The following is a 14,312-nucleotide window of genomic DNA, read 5'->3' as shown; positions in this document are numbered from 1 at the left end:
TTTTCTATTAAAATTCGTAGTTCGTTCGTCCCGTTGACGTGGAAATCGAATCGGTCGAGTACGCTTCTGAACGATAAACTGATCATAAATGCGCCTCGTAAACGGTTTTTTCAGACGAATCGTTCGTAGCTAAGAATAATTAACCGTGTATTTGCATTGTGCGAACGTTCGTCGAGCTGGTAATCAAGATAAAGAGATCCGTCGTACGGGTACTGGTTACGATCGTGGTCATGCGACGACGAGTTATCGAGCAAGGGTCTTTCAAAGGAAATTCCAAAGAAAACCGTATAGGAGAGCGGTTACGACTACGACTACGACTACGACTACGGCCACCGTAGAGGCGAATATGGTAGGAAGAACGGTGTGTGTGGTATGGAACTGGTAAAGGACGAGTAGGGTAGGGATATAGATGCTGCGAACGGCGAGCGAAACCCGGAAAAGGTGGAAGGGTGGTAGTTATCTCGCGAGTTCGCGTGGGAGGTCACGTTGGATAGAGGGTAGGTGAGGCGACCCACGACCTTCGACCAATCACGATTCTAGCTTGAAACTGGGCTGCCAATGGGGACGCTGTCGGGGTGACCTCGTGCGCGATTCTCCTTGCACTTTATCACCGAGAAACCACCCCCATGAAGTTGAAAGGTGGAAGCTCACCTTTCTACGGTCGCACGCGCCAGACAACGTGCTCCCTTCGACAGAACCGATCGAATCGGCCGAAATTCCCTCGTCGGATCGCTTCTTTCTCTTTTCTTCGCTACTTAAAATACGATTCGATCGATTACCGATATTCCGCGGCCATTCAAATTACGCGCATCTTTTATATTTTTATAAGAAACAGTCGAAAAAGAAAGAAAAACGATACGAAAGAGCGAAGCGAGTACTGGCAAATCGACGTGTCGTTCTATCTTTGTCATTCTCGGTATTTAACTACCGATGATGTTGGATCAGAGAATAAAAGAACGCGAGCTTACAATGCCTATCATCCGATGTCTATCGCGTTCACCGTACTTTCGTATCATCGAGCCTTGGCGAATCGAGTAGCTCGACTCGCGTACCGAACGAATCGTCTCCTTTCCAGCGTTTTTATTTTTCTCCGTACCAGATACTTTGTCGCATCTCGTTGAAATAACTTGTCACTTCCATTGGTAGGAAGGTAAATCGAGCAGAGGAGGATGAATTGGAAGGATTTATCCGCGTACAAGGCGATTAAGAATCGATAGAGAACGTCGCGTCCAGAAGGTTCTCTGGAGGTACGATCCGACGTTTCATTAGCTTCTTAATGCGTCCGGTATCCTGCAGGTCGTTGTTGCGCTCGGGAAGGATCAACACTTTTTTGCTTCGGAACGGCAACGATGCGTCAGGGATATGGCTGTTATGTACGTGCCGGAGTGACTGATGAACCGTCAGCTAATTACCTCCTCTATGTGCCCCGTAATACGAACGTATTAATAACCTGCATTTATATATCCGTGAAAAATGACCGCTTATCTCGCTTCGCGAACATAAAAGAACATTGTTGGTTGCTATATCTAGAAACGCGTCAGGAATACGAGAACCGGGTCGAGTCTCTTTCACGGTAAACGAATAACGATTCCCAACGAAAGCTATTTTCATCGTTGTAATATTGTTTTAGTACGTACGAATCGCGTGAAATTTATCTCGCTGTAATTGAAATAATCGTTTGTTCGTACGTATATGCACAACATATATTATACATCCGTATATAGTGGATTTCTCTTATTTAGTCGTTCGATTCGGAAAAAGTACTTAATAGATTCGAAAAGACGTTCTCAAAGATCAAAGCACGCGGTGCGCGAGCGCGTTCTACTTTGGCTTTGACTGAATAAAAAGCGAGCTTCGCGTTTTTTACAGACGACTGCGCTTAGAAAGTGACGAGAGATAGAAAGTTGAACGACCACCACCTTGGTCTTAACCGTAATCCCGAAGAGTGACGAGCGTCAAAGCAACGCAGGGATTCTTCAACGACATTACTACCCTCTATGTCGTCTTCGTTCTTCCTCCTTCTCTTTTCTTTTTCCCTCGGTTTTTTTTTTATCTCGGGCTTTTAATCGCAGTCTCTACTTTTCCTCGTAAAATTGTAAAAAAAAAAACGAGAGAAACGGAAAAAGAAGAGAAGAGGACCGAAACTAATCGACCGATTACGATCGATATAATTACATACTCGTAGGTATAATCGAGCAAGTCGATTCCGTTGATCAAAAAACGTAGTCACGTTCGATAGCACGTAATCCGTAAATCAGTGGATTTACTGTTACTACGGTGGAAGCACTTTGGAAATATTAAACGGTAGCTGACGCAGGAGCGGCGCGTTGGTGTGTCGAACGTGGAACGTAGGGCGTAAGAGATTCGCGACAAAGCTGCGGCAAGTTCAAAGCATTCCTAACTCGGTACTACTGCTTTACTCACGAGCATTACTTTAGCACCGTTCTTCTCCCATCGTCGAACGTTTCATCGTCGAACCACCCATCTCGAATCTCGTTTCGTCGAGCTTTTACCGATCGTCCAATTTGACGAGCCTCGAAACGAGTGGCGATTTCAAACGTTATACGAAACAACCATGTAAGGAATGTGTCGGCGAAATGGAACGACTTTTATGGAAGTCGAATGTCGTCGTTGCGCCAAGTTCAACGATTTAACGAATAAAATCGAAAAATATTTGTCAGCCAGCAGCTGTCGTCCAGTGGTTTAGAGTTTAGAACGTTCTCGCGCAGATTCGACCTACGACTCGTAATATCCCGGATATGCGTGTATCGAGCGGTGCGGACGACCGACCGGAAGTAATTAGATCCGCATACAATGCTTCTCCGGGAAGGGTCGATTTCTATATCGAACAGATTTTCCGAGGTAACAGTCAAGAACCTAACGACGAATCATCGAGCGGCGATGGGTGCGTCGAATCGACGAGTTTTATCGTGCTTTCGTCGACGAACTCTTTCATTCGCTGGAAACCTACCTACCAAATTTACGAAAGGGAAATTTTCCAAAAATCGTCTCCTTCTTCGAAACAGCTTCGGTGTCTTTGGACGCACTCTCTTCCCCTTTCTCTTGCTCGTTGCTTCCCTATTTCGTCGTTTCTTCAACATGAAATATCACGAGAAGAAAAATCTCCCTGTCGCTAACTTTTTATCGCGGACGATTTTCGCGCAAGAAATATGAATTGTTAATAGGAGGTAAAAGCAATTTTATGTTAGTCTACGTAACGGCGCATCGATATATTCTTAAACAGCGGTGTTCCCCGTTGTTCGTCCCGCGGCAAATCGAGTCGGGCCGCGTCGGTTCGCGCGGACTATGTAAATCGAGCCGATATCCCATCCACCACCATTCGCATACATTAGTTTTTATTTCGTTTCGCTTTTTCTTTCCTTAAGTGGTCATTTTCATAAAAGGCTGTTCGGTTGCTTTCCTTGGCGGACACTCTCGACGGGGTAAAGATCGTCCTCGCGTTACCATTCTCTGCTTAAAATGGAATCACAAAGTACAACGAGAAACATACCGCGGCAAACGAGACTGTTCAACTTTTACGGTAGGAAAAAATTTAATAGTATCGGTCGGATGATCGATGTAAGATAGTTGACACGGAATGGCGAAGATTAGGTGTCGGGGATGGAGGAGGGTCTCGGTTGAGCGGGTGGATGGTACGACCGCATCGGGCACACTGTGAACAAACGGTATTTCGAGATGAGCGATCGTTCCCCCGAGAGCAAACGAGACTAAACGGGAAAAGACGAGATGGAACGAGACGCGAACGCTTCGGCACCCTGTCGAAAGTCGCTCGCCTTATCGTCTGCTAAGGGTCTATTGTCGACCCAGCCTCTAATGGAACGATACCCGTCGGCAAACGTCGGTTTCGGTAGTTTCGCGAGGCTAGAGTATCGCGATCTCTACGATCTCGGCTTAGAAAAGCTTAGAATCCGTTCTGTCGAATAAGCAACGAAAACGAAGAGAGGAGAAAACAGAACTTTATGGAGTCCTTTCATCTTTTGTCCGTACTGGAAAAAGGTGAACGATATTTTCCGACGTTGATAAAAGTAGTATACGCACACACGTACATATACGTCTGTATGTAAGAGAACGCGAATACGAAGAATGCGACGGATGGATGGTAGAAACGCCAATAATAGGTAGACAGGCCGACTAACGAAACGAAGAGAGAGGCAGAGAAAGAGAGATGCGTCGGTTGGTGGGCTTACGAGTACAGGGTGTAGCTGCAGGTGTTTACGAACGAGTAACCGAGAATCGGAAACCGCGAATCGCCAAGCCGATCGAACGGATCTAGAATGGCATCTGGGACTACGATTCTCCGATGTGACAATCGCGTCGCGTCGCGTTGCGTCCGTCAACGAGGAGGGAATAAAAAGAATAGGGAGGGTTTCGTTGGATGGAAGGGGACGAGGGCCAGCGCGGAGAGCCCGACGAATCGACACACAGGGTGTTTTAAAACGAGTGCTATCGATAATCGAAATCGCTCGGGGGTTGCGGTTGCCCGGGGCTCTAGGGTAAATCTCACTGTTCGCCCCCTTCCTCCTCCGATTGTACGGTTGTTGGTCGGTCGGCCGTACGATCGTACATGAGCCTTGCTAGGACCATCGCGTCGCGTCGCGTCATGCGGAATGCTATTACGATACTTTCGCTTCATTAGCGTAATTCGCGTGATTCGATTTCAATTCTCGTCCAGTCTGCTATCTCGGCTGGTTGTTCGGATCTTTCTTCGAAAAGTTGGTCCTTGGTCCGAGTCGAAGGTGACGAGACACGAACGATCTGCGATGGAATCGCTGCGCCGTCGATGCAGATGGTGACTGTCGCGCAAACAGGTGGCGCAGTACGATTTACGCGTAGCCGGTAGTCGTGTCCGAACGGTCGCGTGTGAACGCGTTCCGATTTTCCAGCGAACATCTGCGTCTGGTGATAATTATCGGTCTGTACGACCGGCGATGGATCGCTACGCGATCGTTTCGGTCACACGTTTCGGTTGACAAGCCGACGATGAACGTTACCGCACGGATGCAAACCGAATCGGGTTTTGTGTTTCGTTTCGACGTATCTCGAATAATCGAGCATCGCTCGATCGCTTATCGGATTTCCTGTCGAAATATCTTTCGGTGCACTCGAGTCGCGTAATACAGCCGGACGTTGAAGCGTCGCGATGCACGTGCCGTAACTAGGATACCGCGTTGTCACAGTTTTCGAGGAAAATACGGAAGAACGCGCGAAAGACGAGGATCGAAATTTATTTTATCCCTTGCTGCGACTTCTCAGTTGGTACGGCGCGGCAGAAAGATTCTTCTACTTGGAAATCCTTCCTCCCGTGTTGTTCCCGCCGGTGAAACGATGGCGAGTTAAATGTACCGAACTTTAGATAATAAACAACAATAATACGCTGTCGAAATAAATAACGGCCGACGAATACCGCGGGAATACGAAACTTTTGTCCTCGAGTGGCACGCACGGTCGTTCGTCATTCCCGAGAGTCGTTCCACCGTGCTGGAATCGATAGCCTGCGAAAGAATATACACGCGTCTTTTTTCCTTCCTGCTTCCGCTCTCTTTCTTGCATTTTTAGTTTAGCCGTTCTCTAAAGAGCGTAGGGCGTCGAGGCCGTAGTTGTTCGTACGGCAAAGTGCGTACAGCGACAGAAAAGAAAAAAGGCGGACGAAATTGCGTTTGATTCGAAAGAAGCGATCGGTTTGGCACGCGCGATAACGATCCTTGCGCTGCGACGGTGACGACTCTGAACGGAGTACGGTACGTTTGGGGCAAAGGAAAGGGAGGTAGAAAATACGGAAGACGTATCGCGGCGCGTTTGTGCGACGACTGACGACGGAAATACAGAGACGAAGACGGAGACGACGCAGATAGAGACACGAAGGTAGACCGAGTAGTCGAAAGAGAAGCAGCACGGTTCAATTTGACGAGATGTAGGTAAACAAGGGAGATCCGACAAGTTTGTTTGGCCGTGGAGGCAACTACGCGACGTCCTTTAATTTACGTTACCACGGTCCGTGTACGCACACGGCACTTGGGATCGGTGCTCGTTGCGAAGATCGCTGCGGCGCGGTATCCGAATATGCGCAACAACCTAATCGTAACCGTTCGCCACCGCCTTCGACCGTGCTCCGACTCACGATTTCGCGCAGTCTGTGCAAACGAAAGGGGTGCCCTTCGACAAATAGTTATCGTTTGGTTGGATCTACGGCGAGCCTACTCCAGCGCACTCGTATACTCGTAGATTACGGCAACGACCTATATCTCATCCCGATTAAAACGGTATTCGTCCTCTTTCTTTCTTTTCCTTTTCTTCCTTATCGTTTTTCCTCTCCATATCGCTCGTGGTATAGCGTCTTATCGTACGTGTTTCCGAAATTAGAAAAATTCGAAACGAACGAACTTGTTCCAATCGAAGTTTATATCGCGGTGTCGGAGACACGTTCGCTCGGGAACGCGACGCGATTAAACCAAGGAAATCTGTCGACGAATCGTCGATGCGAGGAAGCTTAAAAATGACACTGTTGAAACGGCGACGAAACGGTAAGCCGATGTACGAGGTGGAATAAAACTACGACGAGACGCAGAGAAAGAGAAAGAGAACGAAAGAAACAAGGAATATAGAGGGAGGGAACGAATGGAAGAGAAGAAGGAGAAAAGAAAGGAGGGAGAGGGGGAGGTCGGAAGGAAGGAAGGTTGGAAGGTAGGGAGGAAGAAAGGAAGGAAGGTAGAAAGAAAGAAAGGAAGGAAGGAAGGAAGGAAGGAAGAAAAAAGATAGGCGAGCGTATCTTACATTCAAAATAGCAGGGATAAGACTAAGCTCGGGGATGTGACGAAGGCGGACAGTGGCAGGAGTGTCGAAGCGGTCCAAGTCGAAAGTCTACCGCGGGGGAAAATCCGTAAGGTGGGGTACGTAGGTTGTAACATGCAAATTTGAACCTTAAGGGTTTTATGTCGAGCGATATCTCTGAATCATCTCCCCTTCTCTCGGGCCGCGTCGATGGTGGCCCTTGGAGGATTTCGACCGATTTTATCCCAAGTAGAATTGTCTGTCGCGTTCGTAGAAGGAAGAAGGGAAAGAGATCGTTTCGGTCGGCCGCGGTCGGTTCCTCTCTTTCGCAGATCCGCTCTTGGTTGCGATCGGTAGCGAACGCGTCGTTAGCAGATGGTATCCGACAGTTATCTTTCCGGTTGTCGGTTTAAGAAACCTCGCGTACACTCGTAGTCGATGATCGTGGATCGCGCAAACGAGCGCGTATACGTCATCGAGAGAAGATCGAACGTAGAATTTCGAGAGTATCGGTGTTGGTGAGCGCGAACGAGTCCCCTTCAAGTTTCAAAGTCCCACCGATCGTTCGGTGACTTGTCGGAAACGCGTTGACGCGCTGATATCGGGACTTTTCGAAGTTGATTCTGGCAGTGGCCAGTGGAGAACGACGTAAAAATATTGGCTGGCCGTTGGCTGGGCTTCGTGTTGCGCACCGTGTTTATGAAAACGGTACGCCAGAACGTACTCGTATCCGATTCAATTTAGATCGTTATCTCGATCGGCGCGTACCAATAAAAATGCGCGGTCCTCCCGTCGCATGAATTACGAGGCGTCGTATTAAAATGGTTCGCAATTCCGTATCTGATTCTGCGTTTGGTAGTCGCTATATACCTATAACCGGCTCGTTTTTCTCGATCCGGGTTAATTTTTTCATCGGTTTTCCCGATTCAGCCGTAGGGCAATAGGTACATGATACCAGCGAAAGTAGCAGTGGCGAATTATCACGTCGACGGTAATTATCGTGGAAACTTTTCGTTGGTCGGTGAAACGTTCCACGAGCGGAGATAGGTGTCGACGAGGCGACGATTCGAGAATATTTCACCAGCCTTCTTCTCCCTTTGTCTACGAATCGTCCAGACATCGATAGCTCCGTCTATTTAGACGTCGATTCTCGCTGACGCGTGTATTTAAGCGTATAGTGGAACACGAACGTAAAGCGAAAGATCAGGTTAAAGTACTTGCGGCTGATGCGTGTATCGCGCTACGTACCACGTACATACGACGTACATACTTACGTACGACGTACGACGTAGATCGATCACGCGGATTTTAATATCTCGTGCCACATTGACCGAGCATTCGGTAGTCACGAGGCGCTTCGCTCATTCATCATAGTAACGTAGTAGGTTACAGCGCGGAGGGCGCGCGATTAGAATCAGTTACCCTTTACTTGCGCGCGTTTGCCGTCCCCGCGCGATGGTGATGGGTAACCCTTGATATCCTGGACAAGGATATCCCCTCGGGTGCCATCTGCCAAGGCCCGTTCCTTCTATCTTCTACCCCCTTTCGATCCACTATTCCACCGTCGCATCGCGTCCTCGTTTCACTGCGAAAGACCGTACTCTCCAAAAATTAATAATCCCTGGCTCTGGCTCCCTACCACCACCCGCGCTTCTCCGCTTCTCTTCTTTTCCTACACGACGCCGCTATCTTGCATCGAACGGTCGCGTTTCGATTCGCGGTGGTCGTACCACGTAATGCTTTCGAGACTCGAAACGCCACGCGAAATCCCTCAATCGTCTCGGTTCTTTCTTAGTTTCCGTCTCTTCTTCAAACACTTTTCGATTTGACACGAAAGCGCGTGTCGAACCGCACGCGTTTACGCATATTTGCGATACGTTAGGATGTTGTAAGAACATCGGTTGTTCAGTCTGATTTCGGCAGATCTGACGAAAGCGAAGCCGAAGCTAACCTCGTCGAAGGATGGGCGCAAAAGCGGCACGAAATTAGAAGAAACGCGAATAACGAAGAATATTATAGTACGTGAGTTGTGAGGCTGAGTATCGAGTGGCGCTCGGTACGGAGCTTATGGGAGAACGAAAGAGCGGGAGAGGAAAAATCGCAGATTCGCGCTCGCGTTTTTCACAAACTACTCTTTTGTTCCTTATTTATTGCGACATGAATAAAACACGGAGGTAGTAAACGGGCACTAAGGAGGGAGGCGAAGGAGGGAAGGATGGTGAATTAAATGCGGTATAATTTTCAAATTTTGGGAAATAAATAACGGGTAAGCGATAGGTTGACTCGCGTGCGGTCGCTCCCCTACTCTTCCGCGTTCTCGTCTCCCTCGAAAACGCGCATAAATTCTCAGGGACGGAACGAAACTCGAATCCGAAGGAAAATTCTCTCGGGAACCGACGGAATTGCTTTAGAAAGTATCGTATTATGTTCGGATTGTTGCAGCGAGTCAACCAACAAGTGTTTCCCATCCTATCGGTTGTGACAAATTCTTAGCGAATGACGCGTCAAAAATTTCATACACACGTACGTTGTACGATCGTAGCTCAGCGATTAAACCAGTAAGTTAGCGAGAGTTTTCTACCTTTATGAAACGAAGCGAACCAGAAGAAGGAACGAAAGAAGGAAGGAAGGAAGGAAGGAAGGAAGGAAGGAAGAAAACGAGTAATTAACGAACCAAGACGAGAATCGGGCGAGTAAGTAAAGGTAGATGGAAAAAGAACTCGCGACACACGGTACAAACGTTTCTACCGCGTTTCTTTAATTGGTGGCATTAATCACACGTAATTACCAAGAATCTTGTAACCGCGCTAACGGCTGGTTCGTAAGCGTTTCCTCGGACGAGTTTACCGCAACTCTTTGACCGCAAAGGCGTAGCGATCGTGGAAAAGTAGGCGTTTACGCGTCGCTTCCACATCTCCGTTTCTCGTTCTTACGCCGCTGAGGATTAACCCCGAAGAGCAGTAACCGGCATCCGTGGCTGCAATTAGTACGCTACCGCATGGAGTGGTTACCGACACTGCCGTCAAAAGGGGTCGCCAAACCCCGACATTCTGGCTAGCAACGTTCTGATCGTCGGAATTAACGAACGGATAACTGCGTTTTAACGTGGCACGCACACGTCCAAACGTGACCAGTCTCTCTCGCTTTCTTTTCTTTCTTCGGCTTTCCTCTATTTTCCGATTATTCGAGAAACAACGTTGCGCGTAACGCACGAGAAGAATGCGCTCGAAACATAGACTTAGGATTTTACGCGAGCGTCGTTACGAGTCGGCGAGTGGAAAACGCGGAAAGCGGATGATTTTATCGCGACAACAAAGTCGTGTCTGTGGTAGAAGCGAGGCAAGGGTTGGCATTAACGAGACCGGTGCGCATTAGCTCGCATCCTGCAATATTAAACAGAACACGAGTGTTTTGTACCGAACTTGGGCTCGACCGTACGAGCTATCGATTTTAACCCGTAGAACAGGCGAGGTCATCGGCGCGGTCGTTTCGGTATCTCTCGTTTCGTTCGGTATCGCGACCGTTGTTCCACGAATCAACGCGAGCTTTTCGTTTCTTCCAATTGATCGTAGCGGCAGCGAAAAAACACGCCAGCCCTGTCGCTCTTCCTTTCCTCTTCCTTCGTTCTCTCATTTTTCATCCCTTCTGTTTCACGTGGACGAACACGGCGTTCCAATCGAGTTGATAATTAACCAAATTACAAAATCACCGCGACTTAAACATCTACAATTATCTACAAGCGATACGTTTTATCTTATCTGGCGATAAAATCGTGCTCGCTCTCCTTCGTTCGCGGTTCCTCGTGATTCGGTCAGCGAGAAGACGTAATTCTTATCCGAGGTAAGCCTCTCTTCTCGTTCTCTTCGCGCTCTCTCTTTCAGTAGGTACATTTAGCGAATTTTCAGCCGCTTTGGAAGCCGTATTGGACAGACTGTACGCGGGCTCGGCTCATCACGGCAGAAGAAGATGAAATATTCAAGTGGTTTCCATTAACGGACCGGTTTATACTTATCAAGGATAAAGCGAAAGGGGTGATTCGGCGAGTCACGGTTCGAGTAGAAAATAAAGGGTGGCTGTTTTGGCCTTTTCTGCGGCCAGAGATAGAAAATAAAAAAGAGAGAGAGAGAGAGAGAGAAAGGGTGGATCGGGTCGAATCGTAGGCCAAGCGGTGTGAAAACGGAAGAAAGAAGCGCGAAACGAAATGAGTTTGGCGGTGATAGATCGCGCGCGAGTAATAGGCAATGGGTAACGGGTAACGGGTAATGGGAAGCAAGTGGTGGGCAATAGGCAACGGGTTGCAGTCCGGAGCGGAGAACAGGTTGGCAGGAGCAGCGGAAGAGAGCCGGTAGCGAAGCGGTTTAACGCGGTTGCCGTATGGGGCGTAATAGTTTAATTCATATGTAAATGGAGTGGCGAAGCACGGGAGAAAAGTCACAGGGCTACGTGGAAAGGGTGCACGAGTGATTCGTACACGTGTATGGCTGACCTCGTAAATCTGCAACGGGATACTCCGCGTAATTAGAATTACACCCTCGACTACCGACTGCCACGTGCTATCACGCCTTCCTTTTCTTTTGGATATTCTTGCTTCTTATCGAACCGACCGACCGACCGACGTTCTTTAAACTCGAACGTTCTGCGGTCGTACGCGTTCGACGAGAGCCGAACAGCGATCTCGTATCGTTGCTGGATCGTCGGTAGGGACCGAAGTTAAGAGAGAAAAAAGGAAGAGAAAGAAAAAGAGAGGAAAAAGGTGGACCAGCGGTGGAGAAAACGAATCGGTGGCGTGGCGAACAGAGTGTTCGGCAATTAGTTTAACCGAACCGCGCGTCGAGCGGATCATCGTCGACAGTGAGTTTCACGTAGGTACGGCCGTCCGGTCGTCCCGTATTCCGTGATTTATGTTTGCCATACATTACCCACCGAATAATCCCACGAAAGGGTATACCGCGCTCGAGACATCCCCCACGCTCGACGTCCAGCAAGCGCCCTTTCGTCGAAGGGTCGCGCACGCTACTCGTCCCACCAGGCGTTTAACCGCTACTCGCTGATCGCTCTATCTGTTTCAATTAAAACTACGCTTGGCATTCACGCGAACAGCTAGTCGCGCGGCCAACTATCGCCAATCGAACGCGATCGCTCCTTGATTTGTGATTTTGTTAACGCGTGATCGCCGCGCTGTCAACTTATTCGAAGCGTCGCGTCGCTTACGAATCGACGACTTTAGATCGCGTTGTAGTCGTAACCTATCGTATGTCTGCGAATCGGAGTAATTTACTTAGCGGCTGCAGCCTCGAGTATGATCGATCGTGTAACGCGTGACGAAGATGCTACGCCACTCGTTATACTCGCCAACTCTCTAAACTCGATAACAAGACGTTGAATCGAGATCGACGAGTGGCGAGAATCTTGTCGAAGAGCACTCGTTCTACGCGATCGTATAGCTATCGCATTTGGAAACGAGAAGGGAAAAGTTTCTGGCCTTTTTCGTCGCGAAAGAACCAAAAACCCTATCAATCCTCCGCTGCAGTAAAATTGAAAAACCAAGATGTAAACAAGAAATCGACGTATTTGCATATGTTCGAACGGCAGCTTCGTTTTTTATATCTCTGTGGTTTCACTCGTCGTTCCGTTTAAGCGACGCTTTCGTTGGCCGCGAAGGCATAATCGAACGACGAACAAACGCTCGTTTGCACTTTCATTTTATCAAACTTTACCAGAGTGGGAGAAGAGCGAGCGTTCGCTCGGCTGGCATGAACGCACCGTAATAGGCAAGATGCTGGTAAACGTAGGCATACGCGGTGACCTATCGACGTCGCGTTATCGAGGATAACGCTCCTTGACGCGTTTTCAAAGGAAAAACGCGTCTCGTCTTTGTCCGCGATGTTGCTTACCGGCAGTGTTAGGTCGTTACCGTCTGGATTAGGCACTTGGGTTGCGATCGCCGCGAGAACCAAAACGTCACGCCGTTACGCCTTCCAAATGGCTCCGTACTCGGCGGAAGCAGTCATTTGCGATAAGGGTTGGTTCCTGCGATGCGCGAGAGACACGCGAACCATCGCCACTTTCTTTCGTCGACGTCGTCGTTGTCGCCGTCGTCATTGTCGCGAACGTGAAAGTGGATGTAGTTGGAGAGACGATGAAACTCGAGAGGGAGAAACAGGGCGAAACGAGGGTGAAAATTACTGGCAAAAACGAATGTCGTTGCGGTAGCGATGGCGGTTACGGTTGCGGTTGTGGGTTCGGTTACGGGTGCGGTTGCGATCGCGCTTGTCGTTGCAATCGCGCCGTCTATCCATAGACGGAATGAGAACAACGCCGCAAGAATAAAGAAGAAGGACGGAAAAGAGAGAACGCCTCAAAGTCGGAGAAGTACGACAAAGGAGTTGCAATGGAGCGCGATATCGGCTACGAGAGCGAAACTGAATAGGAACGTCACGACCGATGCGATGCCTTTCGAAAAGAACCAGAGAATTTGGGACACGGTCGTTGGATCGTTCGTGGGTGGTGTTAATTTCGCGAATAATCTTATTTTTCCAATTGTTCGCGTCGAGAAAACGACGTTTCGCTGTTCGGAGGACGATCGGTGTAATCCGGCATCGAAAGATCGCCGGACGAAGGTACTTGCTTAGTTATCGCGCTAAACGCGAAAGTACGACGCCACCGACAACGGGGACGAGTAGTTTTTCTGGAGTGGCGTGGCACAGAGAAGCAGGACGGAGTAGGGCGAGGCGAGGAGCGTTGCGACCGAGCTAAGGCGCTAGGGAGCAATTCCCTTAAATGCCCTGTCGTCCGCAAAAAGCCACTTCGTGTAAAAAACAGCCTGCCGTGGTGCGTTGGTGCGCGTTCCCTCGATACCGTGTGCGTGTCGACACCCGCCGTCGTTTGGTCTATCGCGTTTCGCTCGCTCTTTTTCCTTCTCGGGATTATATTAGTCTTTATGGCATCGATAAAGTGCACCGTCGATTCCTCTACTTTCCGCGACTCGACCCTTCTCGCGCGCGCCCCTCTACCCAATCGACCGCCTCTTTTAGCCGAGTGTCTGAATTTGACATCTCATCCCCACCTCTGACCTTTTCCCATCGACCTGCGATTTTTTTATCCGATCATCCAGACGGCAATCCTTCGGCGAAGCCATAAACGCATTCTCGCGGATCGAGCACGAATCCACGCGTGCTTCTCGATCCACCGATCGCGCGATCTTCGTCGACCGTGTCTGCATCCATGCGATTTAGAACGTTGTCGTTACAGCATCGTAATATCGCGTGTTTGGATGTGGTTGGCGATAGTTGGCGATAGTCGGACTGGTCGGTCGTTCGCCGATAGCTTTCCTCTCTAGGAGAATCGAACCGGGTCGTGCCGGGTCGAATCGAGTTTCACGCGAGTCGGTAATAGAAACGTCGACGAACCGATTTTTTCAATTTCATTATAAAACACGTTCGAATCGCTGATCTCGCGGTAAATTGAACAGCGCAAGATATTTCCAATATTTGAAGCTATTGCGGAAATCGCAGTCGCTTCAG

The sequence above is a fragment of the Bombus vosnesenskii genome, unplaced genomic scaffold (assembly GCF_011952255.1).
Source record: "Bombus vosnesenskii isolate JDL3184/JDL3185 unplaced genomic scaffold, Bvos_JDL3184-5_v1.1 scf7180000013295, whole genome shotgun sequence".
NCBI classification, from domain to species: Eukaryota; Metazoa; Arthropoda; class Insecta; order Hymenoptera; family Apidae; genus Bombus; species Bombus vosnesenskii.
The sequence above is the reverse complement of the archived record's forward strand: the minus strand, read 5'-3'. Positions refer to the sequence as shown.